Here is a 13,026-nt window from a genome sequence, read left to right on the forward strand (position 1 = left end):
TCACCTCTGCCATTTCCTTCACCTCTCGTGTGGGAGTGTTAATGCCACCTATTCAATGGACTGTTCTGGCCATCAAATGAGACAATGTGTAGAAAGATACTGAATTAACAGTCAAAGTATTTCATTTATTTATTCTCTGACTCTTTATCTTAAGGATCTGAGGTGGCTTCCAAAAAGAAAAAAAATAATGAAATATGAATTAAAAATAAGAAAATAGGGTTGGGAGTGAAAAAAAGAAGATGTATCTATGCTACCTATGTTGGTCAACACTTGAAATGATTAACGTTATAATTTGGATTTGAATTTCTTGGTAATTTAGGTAAAAGGATAATTTCTTCCTAAGCTCCTATTATTAGAAAAGAGAAAATACATCACTCCCCTGCCCCAAAAGAAATCAAGTATTTTATCCTCTTGATGTGAAATTCATAGACTTTTTTTAGTGTAACGTGATACAGGGGCACTGAGATAAAATGGACTATTTAACAAGAGTAGGGCTGACTAGCTACTATGAAACCCAAAGGGCAAAATAATACTTGTGCTTGAAGGTATTTATTACTGCTAAAAAATTGTATTACTCCTCGAGACAAGCTTGGAGCTTGGATAAGGGAAATCCTAAATAGAAGCCCACTGACTCCCAGTTAACAAATGATCCAGCTCTGCTCCCTTGCTGTGCCTTCCTAACAAACACACCAGGAGCTCCTTCACTCAAGTCATGTTCTCAGGAGTGAGGAGGAGCTTCTGAAGGAAATCACTGATTGCTCATGACTCCAGGTGACTCTGGGCAAGTCACTGTTCATTAATAAATAGAGGGTAGAGCTGCAGAGAGGAAATTCGAACCCAGACGAGATCCAGTACTGCCAGCTGCACAGCGCATTTGGTGCGGCCATCCCACAAGGGAAAGGAAGAGAGAGAGAAAAGAGACAACCAAATGATAACCCTGTAAATGAAACAAATTACAGGGAGAGGCTCTTCCTTGAAATCCACCTCACTTCTATTCTCACAGGAAGTTCCTCTCAATGTTCCTTTTTCTACCTCCCCTTAAACATGGGCTTCCTCAAGATTCTCCACTTGGCAGCAATTTCTTTCACACTCACAGCTTGAGTTACATCTTTTTTGGATGCGTTTCCAGGCTGGTTCCTCATCTCCATCCTCTCTGGAATTTGCTTCTTTTCCTACCTAAAGTCCCTGGCATTGTCACTCTCCATGGCTTGGACACTGGGCATCATCTTCATTCTCCCCTCCATTACTGTACTCTGCACAAAACACAGCCACCTGACCACAGCCACCTGGTACAAAAAAGCTTGACTTCCCTTTCACATGTCCAAGACCACTGTCAACCAAAAACAAACCCCCCATCTCCCATTCAGGCAATGGCCTCCCATCTCATATACTCTCTGCTTCCAGTCGCCATCATTTCCCAGATTTCATAATGCCCTAGTTCTTCCTCAACTTCATACTTCCCCACTTGCTTGAAAATGTCTAACAGTTATCCAATCCCTATAGGATCAAGTCTAAACTTACCGTCACTACAAGAACCACAGTTATAGTACTCTGGCTTTATTTTTGATAGTTATAAATACAGCAGTGTAAGGAGCTCTCAGAAAGCTTATAATCTAGCTAGGGAAAACCCTGCTTTATTCACATTTCTAACTTCCACAGTGTAATATTTCATGCTTGAATACTGTGGATACTATATAAACAACAAGAGATTAGATGGGTTTTAAAAGTCAGACAGTGCCGTGGAAGGCCCTGAATATATGATTAAGGACACTATTTTAGAAAATATTTTCTGAGTAAGTGACAATAGCAAGACTGTCCAAATTGGAAGACAAAAGTAATGAAAGGAGAGAGGATGAGGGAAAAAACCCCAGATACAGGTAGAAGTGTTACTTTTCTCTCTTTATTATTTTAACACATTTGTTTGATCAGTTTATAAAAATCAAGTAAGTGTTTATATCTGAGGAAGAATTATGCGTTTGTCTTCATGAATCAGATCACAAAACATTTAGTCATGACGCATCTGAGATTACTGCACGCAGTCCATCTTACAGCAGATCTCCCAGTACAGATAGAGGATGTCTTCCTGGTGCCTAGCCTGTTGCCTGATACATATAAGGTAGTTTCATATTTGTTGAATGAATAAGTGCTTACTCATCCACTTATCCACTCTCTCCAGCTGCCCTCCAGTCTCTCTCTTCCCCTTTGTAGCCAAACTGCTGTAAATCATTACCGACGCTCGTCTTTTTTTTCTGACTCCCATGTGCAGCTGACACCACTTCAGTCTGACCTCTGCCTTATCCCATGGCTCACTGTGCTGAGATAGGACTTCCACTCCATTCCCTCTGGGTGGGCTCAAATATTTGTGTTATAGGGGTGCAGGGAGGAAGGTCGCCAAGAATGTGCTCTGCAGTTTCTCAGCCCAGGGCCTCCTTCCCCCATCCAGCAGTGCCGGCAAGTGGGTGAGGCAAGTCAACACTGCTTCGTGAACGTTTGGTTTATTTACCCTGCCCACAAGAGCACCATCGGGCAGATGAACAGGCAGCCTTGAGCTCATAAAATTCATAAAATTCCCTAGTATCAGTTTCAGGTTTTCTTTCCAATTCAGACCCCAGAACCTCAGACTGTTCTGTGCCCAAATTCCACCTAGTTCCACTCTTTCTGATGGTCACCAGTATGTCAAAACGACTTTCTTCCTGATCACGCCTGCTCCCCAAGTATCTTCTTAAGATATATATAAAATATGAACATGTGAAATATTCTCAGGCATGACCACAGACAGAGCCAGTTACAGCGCTGTTTCCCAGACATATCATTTGTTAATTTCTTTTCATTTTAATTCAAAACAGTTCTCTCCGATCAGTGTTCTCCACTTCTGCTAAGTAAACATTTCTGTCTTCCACATTCAAGCCTACTGACCACTCCCACCTTCTCAAAATGAAATTCTTGCCCCTTTGCCCACCTTGTCCCAGCAATCGCCTGGGTTTCCTTCTGCTGCTACTCCTTCAGGCTCCTCCTTCACTATTTGGCCATTATGGATTTGAATTCCTCAAGACTTTGCTCCTAGCACTCTCTTCCATTGCTAACTTGACAGCCTTTCTCTGCACAGTCAGATCCATCTGTGGATCACACCATATCCAGGCCCATGAATGGGAAGATGAGTCACACGTTTTTGGCTTGGACCACAGAGCTCTCTGACAAGCTCCACACCCATAACCAGCTGTCTGCTTGCTCTACCCTATGATACCTCCAACACATCTCAAACTAAACATGTCCAACATGGAACTTAGCATTCTGTCTCTTCACACTTGTTCCTCTTCCAGTGTTCCTTGACACTTCCTCATAGGCTTCACATAAATATCGCAGATGACCTGTCAGTTTTACCTCCTATACATTTCTTGAATCCATTGACTTTTTAGAATTCTTCCTTCCTCCCCCAGGCTAAGCCACTAGTATCTCTCTACTTAAGAAGTTCAACTGGTCTACATAACTTTTGCCCTTTGCCAACCAGTACTGCACATTGTAATCAGAAATATTTTTTTGAAATGTAAAATTGATGATACAACTAACTGTATTCCTCCTCTCCCCTCGAACAGACAAACAAACAAAAAACCCAAACCAGCCTTCTCACTGGTGCTAAGACAAAGGTATATGCTTTGCTACGGCTAAAAAGCCTTTCATGATGATAGCCCCTGGTGACATCTCCAGACTCAAGCTATTCACCTTGCTCTCTGTCCTCCAGCTACTTGGCCTTCCTATACATCATGCCTTCTGCTTATACTCCTTGTCTGGTTGACTCCTATACATCATTTAGATCTCATTTTCTAGAACCTTATGTCTCTCCTTTGTTGCATTGGAAGAGCAGTTGTGATTTCAACCTGATCGTGTCATTCTTTTACTGTCTGTCTTCTCCAGCAGCCAAGTGAGGGCAGGGAATACCTGATGCAGCTCACTGCATCCTAACAGTGTCTGACACATAGTAGGTACTCACTGAAGACAACTTGATTGAAAGCATGAGTATATAAAATGAAAATAAACACAGGTATAAAATCAGCAAGAAAAATGTACTTATAGCTTAGTGTTTAAAAATGCTAAAAGATAAGCACATTACTGAGATCAGTAACAAGAACCTGGGGCGCTTTTGATAGATTTAAGAAATTAAAGTAGGAGGGCTTTCTTTCTCACCCAGATTCATTAGTGGGTAGATAAGAATGATAGGGATTTTTTTTTTTTAATGAAAAATTTTACCTGGGCTGAAAAGAAGCTGGTTTTTGCACATGAAAAATAGGCTAAGATATGAAGGTAGTAGTTTCCAACCCTATTCCTGCCATTTTTCTCACTCTGTGTTGAACAAGAGCCACTGCAAAGACAGGAAGAAATGATTAGGACTAGAGACAAGCTGGGGAGGCAAAGGAGAGAAGAGATTTCAGAAATGTTTCTGTCTCTGGTTTGTGGCTATTCTGCTGGGTATGCCTTTTTATATCTTTACTTCTAAAATCCATGTCATTACGTGTAATATAATTGTCTCTGCCTCCATATGGTGACAGAATTCTATCAGCGGTATCAGGATGTCAGTAAATAGGCAAAACAAAATGTTGCATAAGTTGTTTTCCCTCCAGGACCACCCCCTCCCCCTTCAAAATAATGAAACACAAATTTTGTCAATTAGAATAGGATCAGTTGTGAATGCATTTTTGCTATTATGAGAGTAAAGACATTCCACATTGAAATAAGAAATGCCATCTGATTTCGATTTAGCACAAAGGGGGAGAAACACATTCCGTTTAAGAATGACAAATAAAGCTGTCAGTGTGATCCATTTATAGCCCCTCAGAGAATGCCACACATCCACATAATGTTCTGAGAAGCTAGTTATTGTATTTGCTCTCTCAGAGAGAGAAGGCATGGATGCCCATGATGGACTGCTATCCAGGGAAACTAAGGTTACCTGGAAGAACTTGTGTTAGTCAGCGTCCTAGACACACAGCCCTCACAGGGGAGAATGAAAGCTGCAGTTGTTCTGTTTAAACAGTGTGCATCAGCAGGAAGGGTGGAATGCTGCAGGGGCTGATGGCGGTAGAAGAAAATGGAGAAACACCTTTGTCTTCCTTGTCTGTTTCCCCATCCCTCTTTCCCTGAGTTCTGGGAGGGTCTTACTGACCAAATGAGGCCTCTTTCTGCAAGATCTACTGCTAACAAAAATTACAGATAGCCATAAAATCTTGATTATAAACATCGACAGTGCTGGTTATTTTTGAACATTTCACAGTAGGTTATTTCAGGCTCAGGTACAAGGGCACTTACCAAAACCAAACATTGGAAAAAATAATCTCTGTTCCTTATTACTACACTCAGGCTTCCTTCTTCTAAGCAGTGTGCTGTTAAATACATATACATATATTTGTATATAAGTATATGTAAAATATGACCCTCTGCAAGGCATAACTGATTACTTTTTTTCTCCTTTGCTTTGACTGCTAAGAAACTGAGAATAAAATTTGTTACTATCTTCTAGCAAGAGTGTTGAATTTCACGTTATAAATTTTGAGTATGAATCTCTCTCCTGGCTCTCTTACATTCCTGGCCTTATTTTTTTCCTTTGACTCATTTTTTTCTTACCTATTTGAGATATATTTTATATTGCTGTACAGTATGTATTTTTATTAGCCTTTCTCTATAAGCTTTAAATCCTTTCCAGCATATAAATAAAATATACATTTATAGATAGCCTTTTTTCCCCCTTTGGAGGGTTGCAAAATTTTCCCAAGGCAACAGATAATTCATTACCATAAATGTATGAACATTAAGACACTGGTGTTGATAGTAATTAAGTTTTTTGTGATATTTAGCTCAATGTTTCAGTTAGATTTTCTTAATATTTATACATACTTTTAGAGCTAGAACTTCTAGCCTAAGAGCAAGGGACTCTCAAATTATATGTAACATTTTATGCATATAAATTTTTATTATGGAGGAGTTTCATTTTAATCCAATTCTGAAAGGTGAATTTGACCCAAAAGATGAAAAATTACTCATTTGCAGTGGAATGAAGCCAGAAAACGAGATCTTGGTCTTTTGACATTCAACTAAGTAATAAAATATTTATTGACTACCTACTAAGTACCTGACACTGTAATAGTTACTTAGAAAACAGCAGTAAACATATTGACTTGACCTCTGACCTCAGGGTGCTTCTAGTCCAGTGGGGATGAGGGTAGACAATGACACAAATACGAAATAATTGGATGGTAATGTACTATAACAAATAAAACAAAGTAATGTAAAATAAGTGAATGAGATTGCATGGTCAGGGAAGGCTGTTCTGAGGAGGTATAATCTTAGCTGAGCCAGGCAAGATTGGAGGAGAGAGCATTCCAGAGAGAGACAGCTAATGCAAAGACCCTCATGGAAATACAGGCTTGTTATCATCCATAGCTCTTCTAAAAAATAGGGATGGTAGATCTCCACATTCACTTTTCAAATTTATTATCAGTACTTCAGGCTAGAAATATTGGACTAATGATCTTCTGCATGAAGGTTAGATATCTTTTCCTTGTTTTCATTTTTTCAAGTTTAATTCCCTAACGTGAAGGAAAGTATACTCAGAAAAAGAATGTAATGGATTTTATTATACATTAAATTCAGTGTATAAATATTTGAGTCTACCATCCTGAAGGCACTGTGGGAGATGCCCTCAAGATACTCAGCACAAACCAAGTAAAATATAACTGCCATACCTGTAACTATAATATACTTTAAAACAACTTTGTATTGTTCAGTAACATAGGTTTATGAGCCAAGTAAATTCTAGATTCCAGAAGCTTTAATGTACAGTTTGAAACCCAAAGCTCTTTAGCAAGGCATCAATCATCCTGTAAAAGTTGAAGACGGATGAGAAGGAGAAAGGAACAGATAATGAAAATTGGGATTGAAAATTCTTTGAAATAAGAACATTGTACTCTATGGCTTGGAAAATGCCCTTGGAAGTGCCTTGGCTGTGTAAATCAGTAAATTAAGAGGTGACTAAAGATCACGAATATCTCCCACATTATATGTTTTCCTGAATTGAACTGTTTATGAATATATTAAAGAAATACCGGTAAGATGAAGACAGGACTGAGGTCACAGAATTCTGTGTGAACAGTTAAAGTGTACCGGAACTGCGTGAGACCTCTATACTCATGGCCTTCGAGGTAAAGGCTGTTATAACTTCTGTTTTACAGATAGGGAGAAACTGAGGTCTAAAGAAGCAAAGTGACTTTCCTGGTCACAGAGCTGGTTGGAAGACCCAGAGGGGATTGATACCTGAGCAGTCTGACCCCACAGTCTCCATGAGACCATCTCCAGCATTACCAGTTAGCTCTGTGAAGGGAAGTTTTGGTAAATTATAGCCGATAAACTCATCTGCCTTGCTGTTTAAACGGCTTTGGGGAACCATTCTGATCAATTAGTCTCAGCTTATCATGTGCAGATTAATTTAAATATTAGCCAAAACCAAAGAAAGACAGCAAATCTGCTATTAAGAATAACACACACAAAGTAGAAGTTTACTTGACTCTGGATCAGGGTAAAGTATTTGGATTATCCATAATATTCCCTCTTTTAGGAGAAATAATGAAGAGTTGAGAGTATTTTAAAATTTTCAGTCAGAAGTACACACATGATTTTACTCACTTGTTTCTGCCCTCTCTGATGTTTGATAATGAAATTTCAAGTTGGGAAAAGGGACATTTTAAAGCCTTATCCAAATCTAGGGCAGACCATCCTTTTTCGCATCTTTCACTCTCCTTGAACTGTTCCTGTAGGCTACTGGGGGGCTGGTCCCCCTTAAATAATAACAAGGGCAGTAGCAGTAGCAGCAGCAGCATGTCAGAGTACCAGGTACCAGAGACTGAATATTTATACAGTGTCATGCACTGTGCCAAGCACTGTACAATGCACTCTGTCTTCATAACAACCCTATTAGTAGCCTTTATTATTATTCCCAATTCCCAGCTCAAGAGATGGTGGGGGTGGCTCTCAGAAGTTGCCCACACATCAATGGCTTCCCAACTTGTTAATGGAGAGCTTACACCAAGCCTGCTGACCCTGGAGCCCAGGCTCCCGGCAGCTTCCCCACACTGTCTCCCTTTGTTTGATCACGTTTTCTCCCCTAATTGATGAATCATTGAGGATACTCTATTTCCCAGCATAGGCAGTCTGAACCCTTTAGAATCCAAGGTTGTCCATGATCTAGACTTTTTTTTAACCTGTCTAAGCTAATTTCTCAGTACTCTGCACTAAATACCCTCAAACCCTATGGGGACCTGCTTCTCAAAGTATCAGAAGTCCCCCTAAACCCAAAAACCAGCTTAAAGATTACTGCTCTTAAAGGCCCTGTTCAAATTCCACTTTTCCAAGACATCTTCAAGGTTTCCCCAGCCCAGAGTAAGTAGCTTGAAGAGCCAGCCTCTGATGTCCACCACTGCAGTGACCCTGGTATCCCCGAGAGCTTTGGCAGCCTGGAATCCATGGAATTATATGATAGTTCTTTTGGAAAGTGCCGTTGGACATTTTTCTCAAGAGCGTGACCAGAGCTTTTATCAGTTTTTAAAAGCTTAACAACCACTCAGCAACCCCCGCTCCCTAACACACACTGAGTTCTGGAAACTAATGACATTAAATGCTAATGTTCCTTGAGCAAGGTGGCTGGATTTAGCAAATAAAAGTATTATATGAGACATGCCTATACTAAAACATGATTTGTTGTGTATTTTAAATTCAAATTTAACTGGGCCTCTTGTACTTGATCTGCAACCCTGTCCTTGAATGTTTCATGGATATTAATCTTACTTCTCAACTTTACTGAGTATAATCATCTAGAGGGCAAGGGTTTCATTATTTCTCCAAGGAATTTAACATTCAACTTTTATTGCTAATTGCTGATTCATTTTTGTGGTCCAACAGAAGCATTTTGGAACATTCTTGATTTGGGGCCAATATCAAACCTGGTAGCTAAATCATGATTATACATATATGGCTTTTACAACAAGGAAACAGATGTCGATAATACTGAATAAACTAATTTTGATCATCTCCACTATTTACTAGATTTAAACACATTTGTCTAAAAAATCCTCTTAGGAAGAATCTGGGAAAAATTTCAAAGCATACCAAAATTATTATTGGCCCTTGAAGTGAGATCTCAGACCATTTGACTGAGAAGTCACTAAAGGTGTCTGTTAAAAATGCGCTTGTCTGGGTCCAATCTCAGACCCATTAATTCAAAACTGTGCAGAATGGCTACAAGCTATCTGGATTTTTTAAAAGCCTTAACAGATGATTTTTATGACCTCTAAAGTTTAAGAACTGCTTTTTTATGGGATGTAACACTCTAGCAAGGATTGCTCTCTAAGTTAGAGAAGAAAAGTTATTTTAGTCCTTAAAAACAAGCCAGCATTATTTGGAGTTCAAAATATCAATCATTTTTTAAATGTATCTGGAATCTATCACACTAATGTTAAATGCTCAGCACTGTAGATTTCCCATTTGGAGCTCTCAAGCATTTAAGCAGAATTGGTAAACTAATGGCAGGTATTAAAAGGCTGCCTGATGGATCATTAAAGTAGTAAATGAGTCACTGAAGTTTATAGAGGCCATACAAAATTTTAAAAGAAGATTTTCTGAAGTAGGATGTACTGCTAGGTATTAATGCGGCTACCCAGGATTGGTCTGGGAAACCTAAGGATCTTCAGAATTTCTGAAAGAAAGCATCGTTGTCCAAAACTCCCTACCCCTGTTGACTTGAGTGGTCCTCGAGATTTTTGAGTCTGGAAGTTAGGAGGCATATGTTCTGTACTTAACGGTTCAGTGTTTTTCTGAGCTTTTGTCTTTCCTTGTCAATAAAACAGTGGCTTTAGGCCATTGACTGGCTGGTTTCTAAAGTAGCTTCTAAACCCAAAATTTCTGTGATCATTCTGAGCTTGTTTTCTCTGCTGTAAAATATGGGGGTTGGACCATGTGCAGTGTGCCCATCTGTCCTGTTGTCCAAGGACAGCCCCTGCTGTCTCCATCATTATACTTGGATCCCATTCATAATTTAGAGTTACTTGAACTGTGTAAGACTGATGACATTTCATATAAGTTACCCACGGGAGGGATAATATATTGGCCATCAGCACATGTCCTTCATAAGAGAAAATTATTCTTTCAACATAAACTTATTGATCATCAACTATGTGTCATGGTGCTAGGCCCTGAAAATAAAATAACAAAAACAGTCAGACAAAAGAGCTCTGGCCTCATGCAGCTTATGATTTCACGGGGGAGTGATGGGGGAGAAGATGAGAACAACCACCATGTGTTAACTGACGCATAAATAAAATAACCACACTTTGTAATCGGTGTTCTGAAGGATACTAGGGTGAGACAGAGAATAATAGAAGCCTGAACAGTGACTGGGAAAAGCCTCTTGGAGAAGACATTTTCCTGCACCTAAAGGAAGAAAAAAGCTAAACAAGGGAGGAGGTTGGAGGGCAGGGCAGGGCAGGGGAGAGGATAGTTAGGAATCCCCTGAGATAAGGGGAGCAGCTTACGTGCTTGGCCCCCCAAATCCTGGAATAGTCCCTTCCATCCCTGAGAGATAATTTAATCCAAAACTAGAGAAAAGAAAACCCCGAAGGGTTTAAGGGAATTATCAAATGGCGAGTTAGTTAATGGGAGAACTCTTCCATGCTTCAGTCCTGAATGTGAATCCTTAGGGAATCACAGTACATCAGAAGGTCCCAAAAGGCCTTGGTCCAGAGCTCCTTTGAGACTCAGTTTCCTTCTGTGAGAAACACAGATGGCATCGCCCGCATCAGATTGTTAGAGCAATTTAATAAGATAATGTCATACAGTTCCTGGTATATCATAGCTGCATGATAGATGCAGACTGTCTTGATTTCTCATCTAGTCCACTTACTCATAGCAAGCTGTTGGAAAATAAGTGTGGCAGAGGTTAAGTTACTTGGATCAAGGAAGAGTGGTGGCAGAGGGGAAGTTCTGGAATACCAGACTGGTGTCTGTTTAGCAACTATCCATCTGGAGAGAGCGGAGGAGAGGAAGGGAGAAGAAAAGGCCACTGAAAGTGGGAAGGTATGAAGGGAAAGCATTCCCACCTTCATGGTTTTGCTCACCCTTCAATCTGCTAGAGGTGAATCTAGAATTGTCTTCATAAGACAGAAAAGACCATTCACAGCCATATTTATACTCAAAATCAGCATGTAAGAAACAGGCTTTACTCTAGGAGACTGGCAAACAGAAGAATGACACACTTTATTATTAAATACATGCAAAGAGAAAAATGTTAACATGTCACTCAGTCTGCTGGGAACAAACTAATTCAGTTATCTGCTGGATATTAAAATAATTGCTGGTATTAAGGATGCTTAAAAACCAAGCCTATGGTATTGGAAGAATGAATAATTTATGCAAGTAACTATGAAGATTTTCTTGTCTATGAACAAAACCACAGATTGAACTTCAGCCTTAAAATACCAAGAGGTGTATTTTGTGGATTAAAGTGGACAGCTCTAAGGCCATCCCACCAAACCTGCTTGTCCCTCCTGTTGACTCACCCTGCATGTAAGGGAGTATTTGTGGTTCAGGCACACTCGAGCCAGGGCCCAGGATTTTTTAGCTTCAAAAGTTCACTGGGTCCCTTTTCCCCCAACCATAAGGTAAAAGGCCATTCCATAGATAGCTTTCCGAAGTGCTGCTTGCTTTATGATTCCCTGCCAGTGGTGCCTTATGGGAGAAATTATATTTCAAAGTTTCACAGGATGCGAACTGAACTCATTATTTTACTCCAAACTCATTGTTTAATTGACAGGAAACATGCATTCTAAGTCATCTTGTATGCATGGCAGAAGCAGCTACATAAATTTAACAATGGATGGATTATTACTATTTAGCATATTTATGGAATTTTATATTCAGGAAGCATTTTACAAATATTTTATTAGTTAATTCTTACACTTCCCAGTGCATCTGACAGGTGGTAAACAATGCTTTGGGTTTTAAATTGCCAATATGTGAAAACTTTAATGGGGAGAAATCTACGCTGTTCCTTCTTGCTCCCCAACTTCCCAAGAGCACATTTCTGATTCCTTTTTCTCTCACTAGAGACCAAGGATAGAGGCCTGAGAAGCGGGCTTGCACACACCTGAAATATAAACGGGAACGTACTGGGCTCTGTCCCAGGTCAGGTAGCCAACACCAGAGGAAACCTCACAAGACACCAAGGTGATATGACAGGATTCCCAACAAAGATGCATCCCACTAATACAGCACATAAAAAGGCACATAAAGAAGCAGTCAGTTTTTCTAAAACTATACAGTGAACTTAGTTTTCAGATCCATGCCCACTGGACTCACTATCTGGTGTCAGCACCAGTTATTGATTCTTCTAAAATACATACATTGAAAAATAAAGGCTAATTCAAACTAAGAGAGTTTATATTTTCTTTTTTGAAAACTCACACATTTTAAAAACTAAGGTCCCTTCAACACCCACCTTAAACTCTTTAGAATCCTCCAGTCTACCCCTGTTCCAGACACCGGAAGATGTTGGCGAGCAGGGCAAGGAAAGCCTCTGTGGATCAAAGTTTCATTCTTGACCCAAACGTTTTACAGCCCGGGTTCTCCAAGCTAACGAACCAAGAAATGTCTGTCACGCATCACCTGAGGGCCGGACACAAGGAGACGCAGATCCTGTGTCTACTGTCTGAGGACCCCGGCGCGGACACGTCCAGCCCAGATTCTAATCTGATTGACGTGACCCTATCCCTCTAATCCCTCAGGCCCTTGTCTCCGCCTCCGCCTGCGTGTGTGTGTGTGTGTGTGTGTGTGTGTGTGTGTGTGTGTGTGTGTGTACAGTTAGGTATGTAGGTGCAGAAAACACCCCAAGTATTTTGGAAGCAAGCACCCTCTGGGGCTCTACTTGCTTAGTGCAGCTGGGCAGCTGTCAGGAGGTCAATGTAAGGTAACCAGGTCACCTCCCTTTCAGGG

At 40.2% G+C, this 13,026-nt stretch overlaps 1 protein-coding gene and 1 long non-coding RNA gene across 7 annotated transcripts in view; one reads left to right on the top strand and one right to left on the bottom strand.

Annotated features, from left to right (window-relative positions):
* The window catches only part of RHOBTB1 (Rho related BTB domain containing 1), a 116,458-nt gene that overhangs the window by 103,006 nt on the left and 426 nt on the right, over positions 1 to 13,026 (bottom strand). The window contains exon 1 of one of the 2 annotated variants that reach the window (XM_045518780.2): positions 12,533 to 12,778. The exons of the other annotated variant lie outside the window; for it this stretch is intronic. The gene's annotated coding sequence lies outside the window, so the exon portion shown is untranslated. Of the gene's footprint in view, positions 1 to 12,532; positions 12,779 to 13,026 lie in introns of those variants that run through there. 2 annotated transcript variants of the gene reach the window in all.
* Positions 1 to 13,026, top strand: part of LOC123617697 (uncharacterized) — a 549,026-nt gene that overhangs the window by 38,169 nt on the left and 497,831 nt on the right. The gene's annotated exons all lie outside the window — the stretch shown is intronic.

This window comes from Camelus bactrianus, chromosome 11 (assembly GCF_048773025.1).
Source record: "Camelus bactrianus isolate YW-2024 breed Bactrian camel chromosome 11, ASM4877302v1, whole genome shotgun sequence".
In the NCBI taxonomy this organism is placed as follows: Eukaryota; Metazoa; Chordata; class Mammalia; order Artiodactyla; family Camelidae; genus Camelus; species Camelus bactrianus.